The following is a 12747-nucleotide window of genomic DNA, read 5'->3' on the forward strand; positions in this document are numbered from 1 at the left end:
GCCTCCAACAGCGAGATTCAAGCGCCCCACCTTCAGCCCAATCTGCGGCGCCAGAACGCCAACGGCTCCTCTGGTCTCCGATGTGCGGTTGTGACCCCGTAACCTAAAGTGTTGGTGGCAGACAAATGGAGACTAACAGGTGATGTCCTAGGACATGACTACATTGTGACACTCGGTGGGGATGGTGACCATTGCTTGGAAAAGAGTGCGAGGCCCCTTTAGAAAAACATTTTGTTAACAGGCATTCTGCCTCAGCCTAAACACCTATAGCTTGCAAAGCGCATGCTATTAGACAGGCACCTCTGCAAGACCTTAAGAGTCTCTTAAACTAGTGATAGTAAGGTGTTCCCAATGGGCGATGTTTGGCTTTCAAATCATCTCTCTGTGGAAGCGCCGCGATGCAGCTGTTTAAGGCTTAGAAGCAGCTGACTGTTTCACTACCTAGCTGATTACTGTCAGTCAGGGAGCTCAGAGGTGAAAAGCCTGTCTGAGAGACAATTCGCCGTCGATCAGTTCAATATGTTCCGTACCAGCTCGGCGCACCTGAGATCATCTTGGTAGCCGTGTAGCTCAGATGAGTGAGAGCGTGTGTGTGTGTGTACCACCGTGATTGGATTCCGGTCCTTCTCAGGTCACAGTAAACCTTCTGCTGCCTAACTTTCCTAATTTTGGGGATCCCTTTGAAAAAGCAAAGGAAAAAAAAAAACTGGCTCTTCATCAGCGTGATCGACCCAACCCAGTGTGCCCCAGTGGCCTAATGGATAAGGCACTGGCCTCCTAAGCCAGAGATTATGGGTTTGAGTCCCATCTGGGGTGCTCCTGTCCCATTTTGAGCATACAAATGTCCTTGTGATTTGCAAAGCTGCAACCCCACCTTACTCAGTGAGCGTCTCTGCTTTTCTCTCACATACAGTTGGGAGAAAAACTTTTGTAAACAGCCCTTCGGAATGATGTGGATTTCTGCATGAATGGCTCCTAACATGTGATCTTATCTTTATCTAAGTCATAATAATTAATAAAGAGAGTCTGATTTAACAAACAACACACGCCCAACATTTGACATTGCTGTTTCTTTATTGACCAAATGGTTTAAACAATCAAGGTCATTGATGGAAAAAGTATGTGAACCCTTATATTAAGGAGCTAGTGGAACCTCCTTTATGACAAAAACCTCAACCCCTACTTTCTGTAGCGGCTGGTCAGACCTGAGCAGCAGTTAGGAGGTATTTTGGCCTATTCCTCTATGAAAAACTGTTTCAGTCATGTAAATTTTTGGGATGTCTTGCGCTGAACGGCCTGCTTCAGATCACGCCACAGTACTTCAATGGGATTGGGGTCAGGACTCTTACTTGGCCATCCCAAAATACGGAATTTCTTCTGTTTCAGCCACTCTGTTGTTGATGTACTCCTTTAACTTTCAACTTTTGTCACATCTGTCCACAGAACATTGTTCCAGGAGTTGCTGTGGAACATCCATGTGGTCTTTAGCAAACTTGAGAGGGGCAGTGGTGCTTTTTTTGGGGGGGAGAGCAGTGGTTTCCTCCGTGGTGACCTCGCATGATCACCACTCCTGTTCAGATTTCTTCTTATGGTGGACTCATGAACACAGACGTAAGACAAAGTCAACCACCTGTTCGCTAGATCCCATCCCCACTCAGCTAGTCAAAGATTCCCTCGAAGGACTGGCAGGACCTATAATTAGTATGATGAATGCATCGCTTGCGTCAGGCGTTGTACCTGATCAATTTAAGGTAGCGGTTGTTAGACCGCTCCTTAAGAAGTCAAATTTGGATCCACAAGTTCTTAACAACTACAGGCCTGTCTCAAAGGTCCCATTTCAATCTAAAAGTCTTGGGAGAATAGTTGTTGCCCAACGTCAATCGTATCTGGATTCAAATAATATACTTGAGAAATTTCAGTCTGGTTTCTGAAACTGCATTAACAAGAGTCGTAAATGATATTCTCTTAGCTACTGATGCGGGGAATGAAACAGTGCTTGTGCTTCTAGATCTTAGAGCTGCCTTTGACACGGTTGACCTCTCTGTTTTGTTACACAGGCTTGAGTTTGAGGTTGGCTTATCTGGAACCGTCTTTCAGTGGTTTACTTCACATTTAACTCATCGTTTTCATTATGTTCAAATATCTAATAATTGTACTGCTTCATCAATGTCACCAGTTCAATTTGGGGTACCAGAAGATCAGTGCTGGGACCAATATTGCTCTCTCTCTCTACATGCTGCTGCTAGGTAGGATAATATGAAAAAATAATATGAACTTTCATTCATATGCTGATGACACTCAAATAAACATTTTGTTTACACCAAACGACAACTCGTCTATTATCAGTTTAGTTAAATGCATTAAGGAAGGAAATACTTGGATGTGTGAAAACTTTTTGTTACTCAACTCTGAGAAAAATGAGGATCTGTTGATCGGAGGCAACAATACTGATAGGACTACTATAACTTCAGCACTTAACTCAGAGGATTTAAACATTTGCCTCAAAGAGACAGCACGTAACCTAGGCGGCATATTAGACACAAGGCTCTTAACAACTTGCATTGTTAAGTGCCTTGGGACAACCTTGTTGTGAAAGGCGCTATATAGAAATACATTGATTTGAATTGAATTGACAATGTAAAATGTTGTGTGTGTTGTTTGTTAAACAAGACTGTCTTTATTTATCAAAAAATAAAAGGAATTTGCTAGGAATGCAAACGTTAGGTTGCGCTTCTTCATGCTGCATCGTCGGCATGAGTGGAGCTTTTTAAACGTCTGTACTTACTGTGCCCCATAAGAAATCGTTTGTCCCCGTTCAAAAGACATTGTGCGATGTCCTGCAGTGTTCGCAAAGCAAACCTTTGACAGTTTGAAAAGAGGAATTTATTCTGCTTCCTGTGCGTGCAGTAGTTACAAAGTTGAACGTCTTTACACGATTTGCTGCAGTTTTCAGTGGGCGGGCTTTGTCAGATGGTTTGGAAAAACGCACTGTGTTTTGGCTCGGGAAACATCATGAGCAGTGTCCTGCATGTTTTCTGTGTATAGCTGTCTTTTAACGCATACAGAATTCATTCGAAATCATTGATTTCTTCAATTAACAAGGGTCCCTTAAAAGATGAGTCAAAGTAACGTCTAATCGGATTAGTTTCCTTAGAGCTGGTTCAGAGTTTGCTCAAGAGTTTACCTTTCACAGATGCGCAAAGAAGAATGTTGGGGGTGCATGCTTCAAGGTGCCTTACAGCTGTAGGGAGTGATTCGAGACGATTCGTGGTGTGTGCTAGTTCCCATATACCGTACGCCCCGGGGTGCAGTGCTAGGATGACGTACAATACCGCTTGGGCACGTAACGGCGTTATATGCAAGTGCGGGACGTGAGGGTTTTCGTTTGTTCATTTTGTTTTGCTCTGCTTTGCTTTGTTTCGTGGTCAAGAGGCGTAAGGTAAGTCGTAATCCAGGGAGAACACTGGTGGCAAACAGTCCGAGGTGAGAGGCGAGGTCCAAAGTCGAAAAGGCAGAAGGGGAGTCCAATATCCAGAATAAACGAGGTAATGGAAAAAACGCCAGGTAGAGCTCTCAAGGAGTAGACTCAATACCAGCGGGAAGCAGGTAAAGATGGTAAAAATAGCACTGCGTACCGCACGGTGGAGTGTGTGCAGGTGGGCGTTTGTTAATAATCACCCGCTGCTGGTGCTGTTTAGATTGCTTAAGAGTTGGTCTTAACTGCCTGGTGGTCATGACAAGCTCCTCTTTAAGCTGTGGTTTAGTTTTGCATTCATGTGTTTCTAGAGCAGTTATTTATGGGGGTGGGTGGGTCTTTCACAGAGGCTCAGGACAAATCCCCTGCATGAAAGTCTACTGTGTGCGTTCAAACAGTCACAGGTCAAGAGCCAGGCAGGAGGACAATGGACAGAAGAAGCAACGAACTAAAAATAAAAGAACGAATATGAAAAAGCCACCATCTTTTTCTTTTTGACATTTTCCGACCTTTCATGCAAGCCAGGACAAAGTTGCTCGTAGCTACTTGTGGATTCAAATACTCTATCGAGTGCTTTGATGAGTTTTTGCAATTTGATTGTCGTCCTGTCAGCCTGTTTCTGTTTTTTTTTTTCAATCTAATGATGGAAAGTAAGAGGGAAATGATGGAGCAATCAATAACCGCTCCGGAAAAATGGCAGAAAGAAATGGCCCGTCACTAAGGACATTTGTGAAGCAGAGGAGTGACATCACCACAAAGGCGACTTATTCTGCTGATCGTTTTGGTGAATAATGATTGAGGCGTGTTAAGAGAAAGGTAGCTGCGTCAGCATGCTTAGGCTGCAAAGGATAAAGCAAAGGTTTACTCCATGCTGAAAAGAGAAGAAAAGAAGCACAACGTTTCAGCTGTGGAGCCTTCTGCGCCATCCTCTTTAGCGATGGTGATGATGTTTACATTGGAAAAACTGAGACACGCATACTGGAGGGGCTTGAACCACCAACTTTTCAGCACCACAGAGTCTGACAGTCTTTTGTGTGCCCTACATTTGCAGGTTTTTGGTCAAAGAAAACAATCACTTGCGCTTCTTGCAGCCGGCAATCTTTTTCCACTGACAACCAAGAAATGGATTTCATCATTCACAAGCTGTATGGATTTCTTCAAAAACAAGTTATTCCAGAAAGGAAATGAATTCTTGCATTAAACTGAACCAAGCTGTACATGTTTGTCTGAAATGAGACATGCGGCACAACAAGACACGGAGAGAGGCACCGCTGGTATTCAGACCCAGGATCGCCTGCTTACTAGGCAGGCACTTTAAGCCACTAGGGAACAGCGCCAGCAGAGCACCGCGCTTTTACAGACACTTGGACACATCTGCGTTCGGTGTGCACTTAACCTGCTCTCTGAGCCCGTTGCCTCCGTCCCATTTAATAGCAGAACTGACGCCAAGAGAAATGATGAGAAATGGCATTTATCTGGCACTTCTCATGTCCAAGGAGCTCAATGCCCTTGACACCTCCCCAAGGCGACAGAGCTGTGCATTCTTTGGCGACAACATTTTTTCTTTTGTTTTATTTCTATACTTATTGATAGAATAAAAACGATATGTCATGTACTGTAAGGGAAATGTCTCTTTTCATGGGGAAAGCTAGCACCAGCAAATGTTGTGTTTAGAAGAAGTGATTTAACATGACACGTGACCTAATTTACCGGAGCAAAAGCTCACCCAGCAAGCCCTGCTTTACTTCTACAGGAGAGAAGTACTGTAGAGTCTGCAAGATGTTCAGCTGGGTAGCTACGTCAGCATGCCTCGGCTGCAAAGGAACAAGTAATAGGTTTATTGCATGCTGAAAAGAGAAGAACGGAAACACAGTGTTTCGGCTGTGAGGTCTTCTCACACCTGAAGAAGCCTCACACCTGTAAAAGGCTCCATGGTTTTCTTTCTTCTCTTTTCAACATGGAATACACCTATTGTCTGCAAGATGTGACAATTTCATGGTGTTTTGGAAGAAAACCTTTTTTCTTTGAATTCAAAATCAATCGGAATTTCAGCACGACACATCAACACTTTTTCTGTTTTAAGGAGATGATATTTTAAACCTGATAAAAATAGTAGGAAACACAAGTTTCTTGCTGTGAAAATTTAGATGGGGAAGTGTACTACTGGTAGCAGTGTAGAGCTCTCTGTGGTGGAGTGCAAGCGTAAGTTCTATGGGCCAGTGGCGTAATGGATAACGCGTCTGACTTCGGATCAGAAGATTGTAGGTTCGAGTCCTGCCTGGCTCGTGAGGCTTTTAAACCTCTCAGGTTCCTCGGTAACAGGTTGCCGTTATGTATATGAACTATAGAAAAGCATCTACCACAACCCGTAAATTAGCACGCAAGTGCGGGCTAGTTAACACAGAACTGTATGGAGATCATCTCCAGCTCCGAGCTCAATTGCAATGAAAAAACATGCAGAACAGAACTGGAGAGCAGCTGAATTTGTGCTCAGTAGGGTGGGGAGGACTCAGCATTGCTATTGTTCTAATTGGCATGAACTGCAGGGGATCTGAATCAGAACACGTCAGTTAGTTCGATCATTGCATCAATATGTAGGCCACGTTAATATAGAATTATTACTTTGTCTGTCTCGTCTTTGTATATAGCTGAATGTCCCTGACAATTTCATGTTAGTTTTTAAGAACGACATTGGTGCTAATATATACATATATAGCATATAAGGAACACGTAAAAGTTTAGTCCATGCTGAAAAGATAAGAAAACCGCCACAAGGTTTCATCTTGGAATAAATCTTTACTTGTTGTTTTGCAGCCTAGCCATTCTGACCTAACTCCTCCCTTGAAATTCCCTAACAGATAAGGGTACGTAAGGGCTCATGCGATGCTCAGTTGCAATTTGTCCCAAAACAAACAAGAACAGCAGCTGAGGGTTTGAGTTTCAACATGCACTGTATTAAAGCAGCTTTTATTTCCATTGATAAATGCTAGATATTCCTACAGAGATTCTCCAGGTGAGTAAGCGATTCCTTTTTCTGTTTCTATTTCTGTTTCATATATATATACAGTATATATACAGTATTGTACTATTATTATATAATTCGTTACACTGTGGCTGTGTTGTGTGTGTTAAGCTGCTTTTGCACTGCAATTTCCCTCACGGGATCAATAAAGTATCTATCTATAAGAAGACATTACCAACAACGACCACAAGATGGAGATATTGTCTAGACATTACCAACAACGACCACAAGATGGAGATATTGTCCAAAGAGGCAAGAAGGGCAAAGCCGCGATAAGGTAAAATCATTTTTTGTAAGAGATTGCTGTCAGAATGCACATCCGTATCCCAAACAGAATCTCTAGTAAAATATGATCATTTGTGAAACAGTCAATTGAGTGTCTGCTACAATATGATTGCTACAGGTGCAGCCATTCAAAATGTGCGGGCGTACGCTGTACGCAGTCTACCACAAGTTACCGGTAAATACCGCGAGTTACCGGTAAATACCGCTAGCAAAATAATAGTATCCAGAATTTCCGCAAGGTGGAGCTAATAAAGCTCAACTTCTCATGTTTGAGCTGTAGCCATCAAAGTCTTTAATGAAAATATTACTAATAGTATTAATAATAAATGACCTTGGACAAGCTGTAAACTCAAAGTATTGCCCTGGTCCACATTATTTTTTTCATTGACCATCTTTGTAAAAGTAACACCACAGCATTTCGCAATCACGCATTTTTTTCCAATCATGCAAAGTACAGTAATTTTTGAGAATCGATTCACCATGCCTTTCACATGCTCATAAAAGAGGTTGATTTAGGAACATAAACATATTACCGTACGCAAACTGTACTGTATACAGTTTGTATATGTATATGTATATGTATATTTAATGTCTTAACTGTGCCCGTTTAAGTATTGAATATTTATATGGAATTATACCACTGAAGGGAAATCTTAGTGCCTGAGCATAAAAAGAATAGGAGCATACTGCAACGCGTGTGAAGGCCATAAACGATATTAATTTTGGAACATAAACATACAGTATATGGCTGGTCTCGGTACTTTAAAGAAAACATACACGAAACATGGTTTCATTATGACCAGAATCGGTCTTGAGATATTTTTAACTTGATTTACAGTATTTGAGAGGTATGTCTTGACACCGATTCTACGTAAATACTCCTCACGTATATGTTTCTAGGTTTATATTATGCATTTCATACAGTCAAATTGCTTTTGAGCAACTGATAAGAAGCGCAAAACAGTATGCCCAGGGCGTTTTAGTTTTCGTTTTGTTTTAATGCAGTGCAGTGGATTGATTAGAGATATCAAGTACATACAAGTCATTTTTTAAATGTTGTAGTTCGTCTTGTAAAAATGTTACGAGTACATCATCTGTCAACAATTACACAGGTTCTGTTTCCATATTGCGGTTTTTGGTTACGTAATATTATTTTCTAATTTCACGTTGTGAATATATGATTTGGGCAAACAGAGCCGCAAAGAAGTACATTATGGGTTGTTGTTGTTTTTTTGCAGTTTTATCTAAAATAAGCGATGCTTAAACCTTTGTCTGATTCTTGTGAAACTATCCACACGACAGTTACCTAGGAGTTGACTTCAGTGATGTCACTGATGGGATGTTTCTAAAAATCCATCCTCTGTAAAACATCTTCTCTAGATGTTCTGCATATGTATTCGCTAATGAAGCTGTGTGTTCTGAACCTGGTTCTCTACATTTCTGTATGAACCAGCTTAGAGGGCTAAAGACAGCTTGTGTTTAAATTGAGTGTAAGGTAATTTATGCTTCTAAACTCATGGTCAGCATTTATTATTGTACTGTGCTGTAAACTTCTTCTGTGCCTAATTACATTATTTTATAGTCGATAATGTTTCTGTAGTGCTTTTTCAGCACTCAGCATGTGTCTGCGCTGGTGGTGCTGTGGGTTAGGTTCCTGACTCCTATGTCACATGGTCTGTGGTTGAATCTCATGGAACTATGACTTTAATTTTTAACAAACATTTCTTTGAAAAAATGAAACATTTCCCTTGGTCAGAGATTAAATAAAACCTCACTCACATCAAAACAAATTTATATTTCTAAATATCACAACATGATCGAATTTACGTCTTTTTAATAACAATGAATAGTCACCTATGCGTTACAAAATAAACATTTATATTGATTTGAATCGCGTTTTGATTTAAATCGTAAACGGGTGTTTAAATATATGTGTTTAAAGGCGATATACTGTATAAAAGCGCTGATTCTTATGGAATGTGTTTGGCCGGGGATTCAAAAATTTTTTTTTTTAATCGCGTATCTAAGGAAAATTGCAGTATAACTTTGTTCATGCACAAACAGTGGCATGTTACATTATAATTTGGGTGTCTCCTCTTGCCAGAAAGCTCTAAATTGCATTTTGAGTGCGGTTTTTGACTTTTTCTAAATTGCAACCCATAAATAAAGCTGATACAGTTTAGACTTACTGTATTCTAAACTGTATTACAACATCACATTGGACAATGCAACGTAAATTGCAAAAATGCACTTGGAATCTGTCCAAGCCCTACTACGAAAATTATTTAAACTGCGACACTTATCATTCATCTTTAAATAAACTTTATTTTATATAGCGTTTTAAGCAAATAGGTAATTAGATTGCTCATAAACCTAATCGCTTTTTCTACATAAACACAGCGTGATTGCTCTCTGAAAATGCTTTTTTCTTTATATTTAGGCTCAGATTTCAACTATAGATCGTATTATTATAAACTTTCTTGGAAAAATGTATTTTATGTAAACCATGTTTGCTATTAATTCATTTAGGGCTAAAATACGTTCATTGTCTTCCAATCGAGTCGAGTTGACATTGGAAGCTTGCCACGCCGGGACTGTTACACCAACGCATTAGCATGTTGAAGCGATTTCATTGAGGAGGCCATCTACTAGTTAACACTGTACTTCCTACTTTGAAAATACCTGTGAAATTGGTTTAATTCGTCACAGCCAACACTCCGGCAGAGAGGGGGGTTGTACTCGTTAATGTCTGATGACATACAAGTGGAAAGATTACAGATTTTAATCGTCTTTTTTCTGAACCAGGGAAAATCTGATCATGTTTCTCTATAACAATAATAAAAAACTTTATTTTCAATTATTTTACATATCCCGCTTGCACATCGCATGACTTTAATAAATCTATTCTTTATTAATACTAAATAAATAATACTAAAAATACTACAGCAAAGAGGTCACTTGATTTTTGGAATAATTCCAAATAGCACAATGATCCACTGGCATCCCTGAAGTCTGTTTAGTGCATAATCTTCCAAATACAATCACTAAGCAATTATAAGAATTATACCATCCTATTTCTTTGTGATGTCCTGTAAAAACTAAACCTATTTTTATAAGGCTTTTACTCAAAAGATTTCCAAACACACAAAGCATTTGTGAAGTACTATAGTATTTCTAAAGGTTACTGGTACAACATCAATCATTAAAGCTTAACAATAAAGTTTAGATTGCTGATTATGGACTAACTACATTAACTAACTGCAATGCAACAGTATACATTTTACAAGAATATCTGGTTGAATTCTTGCATTTGTAGCCAATTTAATGCGAGAGAAATAAGCCAATTTAATTATTTCACAAAAAATAATGTAATATAAAATGGATGTTTTTAACTTTATTGTAGTATTTTAGAAACTAATATGTCTTCAAAAATGGTTGTTTTTCACTCCTAGGAATGAAAGCTGTTGTTATATAATGTTTATTTTCAAATTTTGAAAAATCAAAGGATTCTAGCTTTCTCCCCTTGCAGGCATCGGACACAGAGAACCTCATGGTTTTCCTAAAAATCATTTTTTATGTTCCCTGGTGTTCCAAACTTAGTTTTAATCAATTTTAATTTGTTATTATGTTAAAAACAGGGTAATACATTTCTAATTGGACTATAAATAATGTCATATTGTCTGCTATAAAACTGATGTTTTCAACTCTATTGTCGAGATTCTAGAATCAACTAATAGAGAATTGAAATAAAAAAAGAGCATAAGAAAACATTACCAACAACGACCACAAGATGGAGATATTGTCTAGACATTACCAACAACGACCACAAGATGGAGATATTGTCCAAAGAGGCAAGAAGGGCAAAGCCGCGATTAGGTAAAATCATTTTTTGAAAGAGATTGCTGTCAGAATGCACAACTGAATCCCAAACAGAATCTCTAGTCAAATATGATCATTTGTGAAACAGGCAAATGAGTCTCTCAGATGCCCATTGCTCATTTTCAGACACATTTATGCAATACTTTCACCATGCGTTGAACAATAGGGATTAAAGATACCAGAGGTAAGGTTTAAAAGTGATTCTGAGGTGCAACACATCAGCGATACAGCTAGGCATCTGAAATGCGGGGTTTGAGAGCCCTTCAGGGAACACCGTACCCTAAAGGTACCAGAAGTCCACTAGTATAAGCATTAAGTCACTGTCACCCCTGTTACAATGTGATTGCTACATATCTTCATTTCCTTGGTTTTTAAGGAGTAAGAGTGCAGGGGGTCTAAATCTGCGATCCAGTGTGTTGAAGTATTTCACAACACTACCTGTAGCCCGTATGGAAATAAATACTGATTCTGATTATTGCCCTGGGCATGTACCAATAAATCACTGAGCATATATATATATATCACTGTGTTGAAGCTAGAGACCTGTATGTAATATTATGGTGCTAAAATGTCATTTTCACATATATTAATGTAATAAATGATTGCTTATGCTTAATAAACAAATCTAATTAAAATAAAAGCTTAAGTTTTGTATTTGTCTTGTACCATAGAACATGATTTTCTTTGTATTTCAAGCCCACAAAGTGTCCAAATGATGCACGACATGATATAAGGAAGATTATCACATGCATATCGGTATTATCTTTCTCATGAAAATGCATTCCTTTTATTACCTTTTAATTTTTAAAATGAACTCAAGTTGTGTATAATGTAATAATTTAAGTAGAATAGAATCTAATAATATAATGATCCAGTGTGTTGCACTACTTCACTGCTTCACTGTTCTATGCCGTCTGGAAATAAATCCTCAGACTGCTTACTGCCCTGGGCTTGTACCAATAAATTACAGGAGCACATCTATACATCACTGCGTTGAAGCAGGAGACACACAATCACTGCAAACACATCCTAAATACAGTGTTCCAGCACCTTTGACCTCATCCAGAACGTATCATTTCTTGAAAGGGATTGCTGTCCGAATGCACATCTGAATCCCAAACAGAATCTCTAGTAAAATACGATCATTTGTGAAACAGGCAAATGACTGTCTCAGGGGCCCATTCCTCATTCTCAAGACACATGTATGCAGTACGTACACCATGCATTGAGCAATAGGGATTAAAGAGACCACAGGTAAGGTTAGAAGTCATTCTGACTATATTCTAAAATATTGGACTCATATTCTTATGATGGCAGACATGATGCTGCGTTTAAAACCGGGGTTAATGGACATTATATGACTGTCAATTCTGTTTTGTTTTGGAGACTCTTGGCTGCCTATATGGTACAGTGCAGCGTGAAGGAAACATTTTCCAAAACTGTGTCAGCTCAAAAGTTGTAAGAGAACCTCTCCAGCTGCTTTAACTCTCTTCATTTTTGTATATTAATTGCCTGTCGGCACTATGTGGCAGCATTGCATGACAACCCATCTCACCACGGAAAGGAACCTAACAGCTTTGGTAAGAGAGGAGAAAAGGACCTGGCCAGTAAGGGGCTCGAACCCGCGACTTTGGCGTTATTAGCACCATGCTCTAACCAACTGAGCTAACCGGCCTCACGACAGTGGTCCTCTCTGTGCAGCGCCTTTTACTTCCATTGACAAATGATAGAGATTCGAAGAGAGATCCTTCAGACCAGCAAGCAAACCCACGGCTATTTCGGTTTTCTATCTAGGCAACGTTGGTGTCTGCAATAGCATACATGAAAGCGTGATGCAATTTCTGTGGCTACATTTGTTCCACGTCATGCACAGTAAGAATGTTTCTAACACCAAATACAATGTCAACAATTAGCGATCACGCCTTCTCCTCAGTTAACCCACTGAAACCCAAGCTGTTAACAGTTCTTTAATGCGTGCTTTACGAGCACCTATATATTGTGTCGGTTCTTTCAGTTTTATTCATTAGGTTTTCAAAGGCATAAGTACAACACCAGAGGTGCGAACGCAAGATGTGTGGTTATCTGA

At 39.6% G+C, this 12747-nt stretch overlaps 2 non-coding genes across 2 annotated transcripts; both read left to right on the forward strand.

Moving 5' to 3' along the window:
- The first annotated feature begins 743 nt into the window (after positions 1 to 743).
- Positions 744 to 816, forward strand: trnar-ccu (transfer RNA arginine (anticodon CCU)). The gene has a single exon. It is a non-coding gene; the product is annotated as a tRNA-Arg (tRNA).
- A 4872-nt stretch (positions 817 to 5688) lies between these two features.
- trnar-ucg (transfer RNA arginine (anticodon UCG)) lies at positions 5689 to 5761 on the forward strand. The gene has a single exon. It is a non-coding gene; the product is annotated as a tRNA-Arg (tRNA).
- The last annotated feature ends 6986 nt before the right edge of the window (positions 5762 to 12747 follow it).

The sequence above is a fragment of the Lepisosteus platostomus genome, chromosome 22 (assembly GCF_059453375.1).
Source record: "Lepisosteus platostomus isolate fLepPlt1 chromosome 22, fLepPlt1.hap1, whole genome shotgun sequence".
NCBI classification, from domain to species: domain Eukaryota; kingdom Metazoa; phylum Chordata; class Actinopteri; order Semionotiformes; family Lepisosteidae; genus Lepisosteus; species Lepisosteus platostomus.